Raw genomic sequence first — 14,167 nt, 5'->3', positions numbered from 1 at the left:
AGGCTAAAAAATGCCGCTGTAAATTGTAGGGTGTGCTACTTTCCCTGCTTCTGTTTCCATTCCTGGCTGCATCTTATTTTGTAAGCCACATTTCTCGAGTTTGAAGTCCTGCCCCTGTAATCTTGAAGGACCTCAATTGGGAAGTGTTTAATTGCAGCCTTATAGTCCAAAGCTGATGGATTTTTCTTGCCTTGATGCATATTTTAAATAATTTTAATTATTTAAAAACGGCTAACTGTTAAGGGTCGTTACAAATTTATTCTTAAAACTATGCTTATCGCCACAAGAGCTGAAAGATATCATGGAATCTGCCTTGCAGAATAGTCTGATTTCCAATTAGCAAAGCTAAAAGGTATCTCACTGTCACTGTTTTGGCCTTTTATATCAGTGTATTCTCTCCTGATGTACCATGCTACTTCCCATTTTGACATGACATTGATAATAAGGGACACTATCTGACCACTTTTCAATACTGATTTACGATTGGACGATCAATTTCAATTTCAGTTGTCATTGACCGCAGCTGGTAAATGCCCAGAACAACAAAGTAACACAAGCCCTGTGAAGACATTCAGTGTCTTGCTGACCTCTAATCTATCACAAGGTCCTGACACCCTCTGGCATTTGCTAGACAAAGGGGAGATCATCCCAATCTATAAAATCTGATTAGTTGTGTGTGTGGTCCCTGTCATTCGGCACCCTCCTCCTTTGTCTATCTGTTTGTTTCTCACTCTCTGTTGCTTCCTCTGCAGTGCCATTCTTTCTGCTATCTGGATAATTCCATCAAGTTCTTAATGCCATTACATATCAGTTCAAAGCACCCTGTGATTTTATAATACAATCCCCAGGTCCACTTCCAGGACATCATCTCCTTTCATTTATCTGTGAATCGCCCCATCATTATTCTGTTTGAGCTGTTCCTGCATGTTTTTCAATGCTCATAAATAGTTAATTCTGTGCTGAACTTGTGAACCGTTGGCATGGGGAATCCTTTCCCCCTGGAAGTACTGGATAACCTGAACTCTCGAAGCACCAAAGGAGCTTCCGGGAGACTCTGAAGGGTGGCTTATTGCCTGTTGGCTTATCCTTACACAAGAAACACCATAATGTTTCAGGGATAGAAGGAAATGAGTGGTTGTGCACTCATAAAGAATTGATGGAAACTATGCAGAGTGTATACCAAGCCGTAAAAGACGTTTTTTTGTTTTATAAGGCTGGAGTTTCTTTGTTGTTTCAGGTAGAAGCTTCTTACTTTACAAAAACTACTGTAGTGTCTCAGTGATGGTATCAGATCGGAATTAGCATATTTAGACATTCATTCATATACAAGTTTAATCTTAAGGATTAGTGCATATAGTGAATGAATCCTGATATAGTGACATGCACTGCATATATTCGCCTTTGGCTTGGCTTGCTCAGTTGGGGACTCTACATTTTCAACTAAATATCCAAATAAATTCAATTTCTAAACTAAATTAACTACATCAACTAAATTACTGATCTGCCCACATGGTCACTATATGATAATTGAAATGAGCTAGAATACAGCTGAATCAAATTCTGTTGCATTATTTTCCTGTTTAACACTGTGAAGCTGCTTTGAAACAATCTGCATTGAAAAAAGCGCTATATAAATAAACATGACTTGACTATATTTAGCAAAATGCTTTTTTTCTATAGCTGTTTTCCTGACTAACAAGTTTATGAGCATTGAATGTTTTTTTCGGAGGTAAATTTGACGTTACACGATATGATATACAAGCTCGAAATGATGATTGGGCGATCTGTCGGGCCACAGAGCATCTGACAGGGCAAGCTGCTTTAAACTATATGTGTTAACTATATCTTACCAGTTATTTTGAAGCCCTTAATATAAAGCATTTCATGTTTAGGACAAATTGTATCATGCACTTTCCCTGCATCAGCTCATTCTGTGTACTCCGCTATTTTTCAGATGCGTTCGACTGTATATCGATATAAACGGTATTGCCTCATTCCATATCGTTTCAAAAACATATATCGATATATTGTACAAACTCGATATACCGCCCAGCCCTACCAAATGTACATATCAGTGCATCCCTAACTGTAGTTAGGCCATCAATAATCACCTCATTTTCTGAGAATGAATTCAAGCAGAGCTTGTTTTTCTCTGACACAACTTCTCACACTCCCTTTGTATTTTTGTAAAATACCATGACGCCATTCACCACTGCTTTAGTTTCCGATCTACTCTGAGGTTTCTGGCAGTAAAGTGGCCCTTTCTCTCAGCTGTGTGAGAATCCGGCCTTTTTTAGTCAGTGGAAACCAATCCTCAGCGCTGTTGTAAGGTTGGCCCACAACACGCTCCCCTTCTCTGTCCGCCGAAATCATGGTGCTGCAAGTCACGTGGAAAGCAATTCGTCCCAAAGGAATACATATTTTTAGAAAGCAATAAGATGGCCAGAAATAATGAATAGCATGTGATATGTAAGGCCTTTGTTTGTAAAAGGCCCACAGTCCTGCCGTGAAATGCTGAAGCCGACCATTGTGTTTATTTTACACTATTCACAAAAACTATCAAATGTTCCTCTTTCAGCCAGTCACAATTTTACCTTTAAAACAGCATTATTCTTTGTTCTCTGCTGATTTCTCGAGTAGGTTGAAGAGATTCTGTGACCCACATTCTTTGCAGAGACGGTTATTAATTCACACTTTCATGAGCCAACGTTCCCTGCATTTTATCTTCTGTCTGTGAAGCTTTGATGCATGAGGTCATGTTCGATAGATGTAGAGGCTGGTTTGGGTGACCTTGCTCAAATTTAGCCAGGAGCATGGTACTTTGTTAACAGCCCCCACGTTAGCATAGGCTCTGCCTGCTCAGCCAGCTTGACAACAGGACATGACAGGCATGTGGGGTTAACGCAGTCAAGGGTGCAGCACTCGCCTTCAGAACGGTCGCTTGTCGAAACACTCCTCCCTGCACCTGACATATTTTGTGAGTTCAGCTGGAGAAAAAGTAGCAAAACGCTACTTCTGAAAGCTCCCTCTGGGTTGTGGAGTCAAATGAGAGCAGGGTTTTTTATAAATAAGAGGGCACAAAAAAAAAACGCTTGAAAGGGTTTCAGACATTAACATCATCAGCTCATTGGCAATTGACTGGCTAAGGCACTGCATTTGCTACATACTCTGCTATTTTTCAGATGCGTTCATATCAATCTGTATATCGATATAAACGGTATTGCCTCATTCCTTATAGTTTATAAAAAATATATCGATATATTGTACAAACTCGATATTCCGCTCAACCCTATAGACTAGGGTTGGGCAACTCTAGCCCTCAAGATCCACTTTCCTGCAGAGTTTAGCTCCAACCCTGATCAAATTCACCTGCCTGCGACTTTCTAGTACAGCCACAGTCACACTAGACTTTAAGTCTGCAAAATTTGTACAGACACTTAGCCTGACGTCGTCATACTCAATTCTAGTCAGAATATGAGTCTGATACTGCTCCGTTGGGCTGTGATTATGGGGCGTGTTTCAACCGAACCAGGAAAGACCTCAATTGTATAGACCTACAACCAATCAGAGCAACGGAGCGACGCATAACGTTAGTTGTCAAATGTCAACAGAACTCAACTGCACTGTGTTGCCATGTCCGCGGGTTGAAGCGACCCCAATTATGTGATATACAGACCCAGGAATGCGATTTTTAGCTGCCAGCCCTGCCAAAATAACACATATTTTACCACCCAAATGCCTTTTTTTTCCCGGAGAACCCCCCCAGGAAAGCTATTGGGCTTAGTTTTTGGCTAGTTTTGAGGAACGTTAGCAATTGGGCGGTTTTGTTGTAAAAACTTGGCAACCCTGTCTGCACGCAGCACGCTGGAATAAGTTACATTAGAAGAAAAAGATGAGTGTAAACGATCTTTGCCGGTGTTGTAAAAAAATAATTTAAGGATACACAGAGTACTTACCAACACGATCATCATTTCTGAGAGAAATAGTAAAGGTGAAGGTGAATGCATATACAACAAGTTCTCCGTTTAGGATTAGAACAAATTGAACCCAAGCGCCTTTGATGACGTGGATGATTACGTTAATGTTGATCATTTGTCCATCATCGTCTAAAGCCTGCCCTGACAATTTCATTGTTCCGAACAGTTTCTGTTCGGGCATAATTACTCCTCTACGGATCAAGTCCAGACCGAAGTGCCCGAGTAAAAATGTTGTGGGCGGGGCTAAGTTCGGCTGGCATCCAGGCTAACAGAAACTGGAATGGTCGTGATGTCACCGCTTCCTTTCTATAAACATGAATTTAACATTAAAGTATAAGTATGCAATCTACTCCACTTTGCAAAAAAAAATTGTTCTTTAAATTCCGCCAATTCAGCCTTTTATTGGTCTTCACATGATAGGCTACGAATGTTCCGAAATGCGACACTTCTTTGCATTATGGATGTGCGAGACTAGCCGACTAGTCGATTAAACGATACTGCTGCTGCTAGTCGACTTGGAAATACTAGTCATTTACATAAAAAAAAAACAAATAATAATAATGTTTTGCTTTATTTAAATTTTTTTCACAAAGGCTATGTTTATATTAGTCATGTTAATGTTACAACTTGAAATTAATATATTATTTTGAAAAATGTATATCTGCAGCGATTAAAAATCATTTAATTTTACCTCCGATTTTGCATGCGTTCATTTTCTCAGCGGGTTCAGAAAAATGTCCAATCGAAGATGAGCAAGGTGAGCGAGTATTTTGACAGCCTGCACACAATTTTTCCGTTTTCTTCTGTCATCATGTCTATCCATCATGTATATAACAATTAAACTAGCTTGTAGGCTTGTTATACTACTGGTTATAAGCAGTGTTGGGGAAAGTTACTTTTAAAAGTAATGCATTACAATATTGCGTTATTTCCTTAAAAAGTAACTACACTGAGCAAAATTATAAACGCAACATTTTAGTTTTTGCCCCCATTTTTCATGAGCCGAACTCAAAGATCTAAGACTTTTTCTATGTATACACAAGGCCTATTTCTCTCAAATATTGTTCACAAATCTCTAAATCTGTGTTAGTGAGCACTTCTGCTTTGCCGAGATAATCCATCCACCTCACAGGTGTGGCATATCAAGATTCTGATTAGACAGCACGATTATTGCACAGGTGTGCCTTAGGCTGGCCACAATAAAAGGCCACTCAGTTTTATCACACAGCACAATGCCACAGATGTCGCAAGTTTTGAGGGAGCACGCATTTTGCATGCGGACCGCAGGAATAACTCCCGATTTTCTCAATTTGGGGGCAAGAGAGCGACCAGTCAATAAATGGGAAAACAAAGTAACTTGCGTTATTTATTTGAAAAAGTAACTCGGATATTTTGTTGTAAATTTCAAAAGTAATGCGCTACTTGCAAAAAGTAATCTTACATAAGTTTCTTGTAATGCGTTGCTCTCAACACTTGTTATGAGGGACAGTACGGTATGACATTTTTTATTGGATTAACGGACTAACATTATGAATGAAACTTACTTCACACTTGAACAGTTTCTATATCAGCATCCTAATGACAAGTATACGCTTAATGTAGTTGTCAGTACACGTCATGCTTTACTTGCGATTTTCGCCATCCGTCATGTGTGCAGATACTTTTACACGATTATGTGTTCAAACCCGGTCACGCAAGTGGTGGCCGTGGTAACAAAAACCAATACCTTATCGTGCTGATTTATGTGGACTAACTTTTATTTGAGGAAATCTGCTTATAATAGGCTTTTGGGTTTGAACTTATTGGTCCGGCACTGCCTATTGATTTATTTGACTTGAATAATATTCAAAAATACTACTTACAGTAGAGCGTGGCGCTAGTAACGCCAAGGTCATGGGTTCGATTCCAAGGGAAAGCAAGAACTGACAAAAAATGTAAAAAAAAAAAAAAATGTGTACCTTGATTGCAATGTAAGTCGCTTTGGATAAAAGGGTCTGCCAAATGCATAAATGTAAATGTAAAATGCACATCCCTACTTTGCATGCGCTTGTGTTTACGGTCTCAAGCGTTCACGTGTATGAATCCCTTTATCCTGATGACTTTGATTTACTTGTACAGGTGTGGCTCCAAACTCATCAGCAAAGTAGATCTCTAGGGTCAGAGTTGTACGTTTCTCTCTCTCTCTCTCTCTCTCTCTCTCTCTCTCTCTCTCTCTCTCTCTCTCTCTCTCTCTCTCTCTCTCTCTCTCTCTCTCTCTCTCTCTCTCTCTCTCTCTCTCTCTCTCTCTCTCTCTCTCTCTCTCTCTCTCTCTCTCTCTCTCTCTCTCTCTCTCTCTCTCTCTCTCTCTCTCACAAGGAGAAAATTGCATTATTTTCAGAGAGCATATCTTCAATTAAAAGAATAGTTCACTCAAAATCCAAGATTTTTCTCTATTTAATTCAAGTGTTCAGGCCAACACTTCTGCCGACCCAGAGGGTTCAAGTTTTTTTTCTTACTCTTTTGGCAAAAACAAAATTTAGTGAGATTTATGCTCAAAACAACAGTAAAAAAAAATCATGTCTGTACTTCAGATAAAGAAATGATAATAAATAAAGAATGGTTCAAGAACATCATGTGCAGAGAACATATGTACTGCTTTATGGGAGAAAATTGCATTATTTTCAGAGAGCATATCTTCAATTAAAAGAATAGTTCACTCAAAATCCAAGATTTTTCTCTATTTAATTCAAGTGTTCACACCAACAATTCTGCCGACCCAGAGGGTTAAACAATAAACTGACAGAAATACTAAAAGACAGCAATGACCATTCAACGTTTGAACAGTGCTCATTCTCCACACTTGTAAAAAAAAATAGGTATCACGGATGCACATTGGGAAGGTCACGCTAGACCAACCTTCTTGTGGACTCTCTTTGAAGAGCTGGACCATGGCTAACATTTGTAGTTGAAAAGGTATATTTTTATTCAGAAAATGTTTGATCGTTTCACTAGAGAAGACACTTATTCGATGGTGGAGCCATTTGAAGCTGCCTAAGCTGTATTTTAGACTGTCAAAAATGTTGCATTAGATGGAGAAAAATCCTGGAATGTTTTCTTCAAACTTTAATTTCTCCTCGGCTGAAGAAAGTCAGTCATATACATCATTGATTTTCCTAGGGGTGAGTAAATCATCAGGGAATTTTCATTTTGGGGCGAACTATTCCTTTAAGTTTTTTTTCTTACTCTTTTGGCAAAAACTAAATTTAGTGAGATTTATTCTCAAAACAACAGTAAAAAAAACAACAACATGTCTGTACTTCAGATAAAGAAATTATAATAGATAAAGAATGGTTCAAGAACATCATGTGCAGAGAACATATGTACTGCTTTATGGGCTGAGTCCATTTTCCTAAGCGTTCAGTCTACTTTTTTTTCTTCTTTAAAATCTAGATTTTTTGAGTTTGGTAGTTGTTTTTTAAGATGCTTGTGGAGAAAATGAATGGGAATGCCAAGTTCTTTTTCTGCTCTGGTGGTCACATGCCTCCCACACTGTCTTGTATTGCTCTTTTCCAATCCAGTCAGCTAATAAAGCTCACACCTTCCAAATGGAGATCTAGTCTGTCTAGTGTGTGGTGGTCTGACTACACAACAGGACACCAACGTCTGCTCAGCATCTCAGCCATTTTTGCAAGTCTCTCTCACAGATGTTTCATAACTCACGAGACCCATTCACACTTTTAGAGACAATTAAGGTGTACTACATACATTTTCTCTTTGATATTTTAGCTCAGCCAAAAGGATTTTTGTTTAAGTGTACACACATTAACTCTATGGGACATAAATTATTTCCAGAATTCCGGCTTATCGTAACAATTTGGGGTATGGAAAGACGGATTTTGCCTAGCACATGCATTTTAAATGCATTGTTTCTGATGTTCTCTACAATTCTTGAATTTATTAGGTCTGTTTCAAGACACAGCCAACTGCCTCACTGTCTGCTGCAATTAGTTTTACGAAAGCATCCTAAAAAAAAAACCCCTCTTAAACGACTGAATGAAAAATGTTTTTAATGGGCAGCAACTCATAAATAACTCTTTATCCTTGACTCTATCTGCTGTCTTGGATGAAGTTTTAAACAGAGTTTGTCAAAATGCTTTAAAAGTGCAGGGTTGGGTACCTGAAATTCGGTACCGGTATCCAACGGTACCTTTTTCCGGTACTTTTGGGATGTTTACATAAATAACTGTAAAGAACCTGTAAGTCATTTTATAAAAGTGTTTTGACATTATGACAGAGCTGCCCTGGTCACTGTCTGCCATTGTCTGTGATGTTTTATTACTGTAATATTTACTAGTAAATAGTATACTACTAGGTACTTAATTTAATTCATAAAAACAACCATATTATTTTTTCTTTTTAATTTAATTTCTATGAAAAGATTTCCCACAAATTATGTGTTATGTATTTTCTGGTAAGCAAATGAAGACATTGACAAAAAAAGTTTAATTAAATTAAAATATAAATTAAATTAATGCCCAAGTGCTGCACAACTGAGCTTTATATGGTTCAAATTAAAACATGAAGAAAAATTGTAATTATTACTTAAATAAAGTTTAGATAATTTATTATTATTATTATTATATTTGTGTTCGTATTAGGGATGCAACAATACAGTTAGTCCACGGTTCAATACATACCTCGGTTTTTAACCACGGTTTTCGGTTCGGTTCTGATGGCTTGTCACATCAGTTTTTTGTTATTCTATTCTTAGGTGACAGGAACAGCAAGAGGTTAAAGAGAAAAAAGACTATTTTTTTTATTGCAATACTCTTTCTTTATTTTATTTAAAATAATTGAAAACCCTTACTTAAACGTATAACTTTACTTTAAAAAAAAAAAAACCTTGTAGTACACATTCCTAGTGTATTGTATAATATAAAATACATATATATAAAGATTTACACTGGCATCTCAGAGCTGTACAGCAGCATTTAAGTATGAAATTAAATGAATAAATGTAAAAATTAAACATAGACTTCACTATGATTTTTATTAAAGCTATACTGTATTAGTTTTTCAGTCAAGAGCAATGAGTGATTTTCTCTTTGTCTTTTGTTGTTGTATTAACATTAAAGGTATAGTTCATTCAAAAATGAAAATTCTGTCATCGAGAAATGAATACAGGTTTGGAACAATATTAGAGTGAGTAAATAATGACATAATTTTAGAGGTGAACTGTCACTTTAAGGACAGAGGACCGCGTGTTCACGACTGCACTGCTGTCAATTTAAGACCTCAGTGCATCTAATATACAGTCACGCCGATTTTACTTTCACTTTAGACATAACCGACTGTTTATGTTAACCTTGTGTGTATTTGACAGTATTAGCGCAGTAAGACGACTACTTAGTTCAGTAATCACGTGTTTGACAGGCGTTTAGTGCGCACGTTCGTAAAAGCGCATGTTAAAACCGTGCACGCAAATGAGCCGGCAAGGCTTTAAAACGCATGCAAATAATGAACTTTCGTGATTGTGAATATCTATAGTGTTCCGTGAGTATAACTCTACCACTAACGTGTGATGTGAATGTATGTTGCCTTGTTCAGTATATTGGGATGGAGGCAAATTATAGAATTTGTAGAAAAATAATTAATTCAATGCAAAACCGGAAAAAAACGCAATTCACAAGCACGTATTGAACCGTGAATGCCGTACCGAACGGTTCAATATTATATTGAGAATTGTGGCATCCCTAGTATTATTATTACATTGAGACGTATCTAAATTCTACTGTACAGCAGTCATTTATTTGTCAAGTTAGCCAAACTTTTATTTTGACGGGTTGCCGTGATTACCTTTTGAGTTTCTGTGTGTTAATGATATGACAGTAGTTTTTCTCAAATAAAACGGTAAAATGCTCATAAAGTGACTTTCAGTGGCTCTGGAGATTTCGTTCGTGTCCTCATATGAGAGGCAGAGATGGAAACATGCGACCGTCACGCGCGATTCTGAGTGAGAGTGTGTGTGAGGTAAACCCAATAGACTGTAAACTGCGCATCTACGCATTCATTCGCACAGAGACACGCATGATTTGTATTTAAATGTTTTTTTAGTGGTTTAATATTCACAGACACTAGTCTATATCACCAGATGCGTTCTCAGGTACCGAAATTTGGTACCGATCGATTTAATGTGAATCGGTACTCGGTAGTACTGACGTAATTCGGTCGGTGCCCTTAAAAGTACAGTTTGGTACCCAACCCTATAACAGTGACATGCAATGCAGCTCATTGGCCAAAATGTTAAAGGGATAGTTCATCCTGAAATTAAAATAAAGCCATCTTTTACTAACCCTGCTGTTGTTCCAGTGCCCTATGTCCTTTCGGACCTCAAAAGCAGACATTTTTTAAATAGTCCTGCACGCACTCCTTCCTATAATGGCAATGAATAGCGACCAGGCTAAAACATTACAACAATTATACAAAAGTATCATGCAATGATACAGTGAGACGTACGCCATATATGGAAAGTGTTCAGGAGGCATACTATAAGGTTTTGTGAGAAAGAAACCGTATTATTACCGTAAAAAATACTGAGCTTGAATTCAGAGCTTGGATTCCATTTTAATTGTTTAATTAAATTTTAATAATCCAAAATCATGTCTAAAGCATTTTAATATATAGGGTTATATATATATATATAAAATCAAAAATTTGACAAATTCTGTGAAATTCTGCGTTATACAGTAAATTCCGTTTTTATGACTGGATTCCGCGATTCCGTCCGCGTTTTCTGCATCGCGGAATTCATAAGGCCCCAATTGTCATTCTTATTTATTTTGAAATGTCTAACATGAACTTCTAAAACCCCAGTTGCCCGCGCTTGTTCACAAAGACCAGCAGACTGAGTACACAGAACTAAACCATCAGCGCTTTGTTTATCTCACTCTCTCTTCACTCGTTCTTGTCCTCAGCTGGTGGATTGGTGGTCTGTAGCCTGAGATGGGATGCAAAGAGAGAGATTTTGGGGGAAGGGGTGTATAAAAGTCTGCCAAGCTGTAGAATAAGCACGGCACCCTGCAGGGACGAGTTCTCTCTGTAGACTGACTCGGTTTTAAAATTTAATGGCCAAGCAAAATGCCAGACGGGGGCTGTTCTGCTTCCACGCCTGCGTGGTGGACCGTAGGTCAACGACGAGGTTTGAGGGAAAAGGGCAGCCATTTAATGTGAAGAACAAAACAACTTATGTTTAGTTCTTCCTCAACAGCCCTTTAAATTGGCTTATCAGACTGTGTAATATGTTTCAGAGCCGGTGAGAGGATATAGTCCTCCATGTTTTTTAGTTTTGTTTTGCTTTTACTGTAGCATTTCATCACTCTTCAACTGAACCAATGCTAGACACTTGTCCTGACATGTATATTGTGGATCTCCAGTATGGAAGACTGGAGAAAATGTGGAGAATTTCACCACACCCCTGGCAAAGCGTTTTACATGAGAAAGGAGGTTAGTGACAGTTACACGTGAAACACTGGGAGGGATGTCTGCTAATTACTGTTGTCTGTAATGAGACCGTTTAAGCTTCAGTTTAGGGCTGCAGCTTACATCTATTTTGGTAAACGCAAACATCTTGATGCCAAGGTAATGAGAACCCTAATTTTGAATATTGAACATATCCCACACCCTAGCCCAGACTGGTAGGCGTCGTAACTGCACTTCTGCTGGCAAAAAGCATATTTCTGCATTGATGGCTATTAAAAGTAACTGTGTATTATAAATATCATTATATTATAGTAGACGATTTACTACTGTATATCATTACGATAATGTAGGGCTGCACGTTTATGGCCAAAATGATAATCACAATTATTTTGATCAATATTGAGATCACGATTAATTATCACGATTATTTGTTGATTTTAACCAAAACTAATATTCAAATGAGATGAAAATGAGAACATTTCAAGGCAGAACTATGCAGAAACGACTAGTTTACAGGTTTTTGGACACATTTTAACCCCTTTAGTGTCAAGGATCGCCAACGGCCCCAGATTTCTGTTGTTCAACATTCACTGCTCGTTAACTTCACACTCTTACTTCATCTGGACAAAGTCCGTATCATTACAAAGATTAAAGACTCCAGCTTTGATATTTGACCACTGTTTATGATAAAACTGGGTTGCAGTGACATTAATTTCTTAATTTATGTCAGGAGTGCAAAATAATCGATCTGTAATGAACAATATTTTGAATTAAATATCAAGAAGAATAAAAAGCCAGTCACGTCTTCTCCATTTTATTTGTGGTCACATACATGCACAAAATCGCATCCGTTCGGGCTCTTAATCCAAAAGTGCGCATATTTGGACAAATATAGATTTATTATAACATTCGTCATACAGAATAACATTTCTATTAATTTCTCACTGAATTATGCTGAGCTGAATGACATTCAGAGCAAGCTCTGTGTCTGTTTCTTTCTGCTGGACGTCACTTATGATCTCAGAGCTCTCTCATTCGCTGTACAGCTGTCAATCATTTTACGTGACTCAACGTGACCATAATCCTGCCCCTTCTGGTCACGCTGTTCAGTGCACTTCCTCATTCTCATATCTCTGTTGTAAACATTGCCAGAACGTTTATACACGTGAAAACAAGAAGCTAAAAAACGCACGATTATGATGTCATATAGTTTGTGTTTACATATTGCTCAATCACACGAATTTGATCGTGGGAAGCCAAAATCGTGATTGTGATTGTGCAGCTCTACGATAATGAATCTGAAAGGAAGGAAGGAGTCTGTCTTCAATTTCAAGTCAAGTCAGTTGTTCACGAGACCAAGTCGCAAGCATTTGTTTTTTTGCAACTTAAGTGCGATTCAAGTTACCATCTCTGATTACATCTTACATCTGCACAAAAGGATGCGAATGCTAAAACACGGGCAACTAAAGCACAAAGAATGTAGAACATTCTATTACAATAGTGTACTAATAATGTTATGTATGGCAGGTTTGCGCTGCACAACTTACACTTTAATATTTTCATCATCAAAGTGATTTCCAGTAGTTCTGGGTGGTATACCGGTTCATACCGAATACCGGTATTTATTTATTTTATCGTATGAATTTTAATGATACCGCAATACCAGTATATGTCGCTTAAACAACGTTCGGAACGCGGCACAGCGCGTCATTGTTTGAGAGGGGACCCATTTCATTGATGCACTGTAGTAAGAGCAGTCAGAGCACAGTTGAGATCGCATTACAGCACAGCCTATGGCTGAATCCTATACTTTCATTCACTGTTCCCTACGTTATCACTTTATTTAAAGGAGTGAATGAAAACGTGCGTGAAGTCGGACAGGCAATGTGTGTACATCGGCTGTACACTCGTTATTGCGCTGCAATGGGATAGAATGAGTGCACTCAATAACGTCCACTAGGGTTTCGGACACCACTACAAAGCGCTGTCCCCACCAAATAATGCTCTATTTGAGGTTATGGGTGGCGATTTCGGATTCAGCCCTTGATTACAGTGGATAATTCAAACTACACACGGCGTTAGCATTATATTCTACTTAACCTGTTAATGATATATTGATTATTTCATGTTTGTTTAAATAAAATGACAGACACTGTGTATAAATGATTTCAACAACGAATTGGATAAAAAAATATTTTATAATTAGATTTAGAAGTTATTGCAAAAACTGCCTTATGTGAAGTTTACATGTTTGTGTACTATGTTATTTGAGTGTTGATTATTAGACCTAAAAATACATAGAAACTGAATTTAGGCTAATAGTTTGGGCTCTGTTGTTAACCTTTAATATTAATGTGCAAGTAAGGGCTCGATATATAGTTTAGAGCAATATATTCAATAAACTTTTAGTTAAAATTTAATTCTTTTAAGGACAGATACTTTTTTTTTTCAGTAAACCAATAAAAATAAATAAAAAGCCATTTTGTAAAACTGCTGTACCGAACCGTCAGTTTTGTGTACTGCTATCCCTATTCTACAGTTAACATATGGGCTATGGCAGTCTTTGTTTTGATACACTATATGTTGAAGGCCTACAGAGAAAATAGTTGTATCTTTAAGCAGTTGCACTTTCTTGTAGTAATCCTACAGAGAAAAATTTAAAATGCACTAGACCTAAATGCACTTTGTTTTTATGAGAGAACATTTAATTTTAAAACCTTTCTGTAGGTCTG

The 14,167-nt window shown here is 37.6% G+C and overlaps 1 protein-coding gene across 1 annotated transcript in view; it reads left to right on the top strand.

The window, feature by feature from the left end:
• Positions 1 to 14,167, top strand: part of dipk2ab (divergent protein kinase domain 2Ab) — an 84,383-nt gene that overhangs the window by 16,109 nt on the left and 54,107 nt on the right. The window lies entirely within an intron of this gene.

The sequence above is a fragment of the Gobio gobio genome (assembly GCF_949357685.1).
Source record: "Gobio gobio genome assembly, chromosome: 23".
Classification (NCBI taxonomy): domain Eukaryota; kingdom Metazoa; phylum Chordata; class Actinopteri; order Cypriniformes; family Gobionidae; genus Gobio; species Gobio gobio.
The sequence above is the reverse complement of the archived record's forward strand: the minus strand, read 5'-3'. Positions and strand labels throughout refer to the sequence as shown.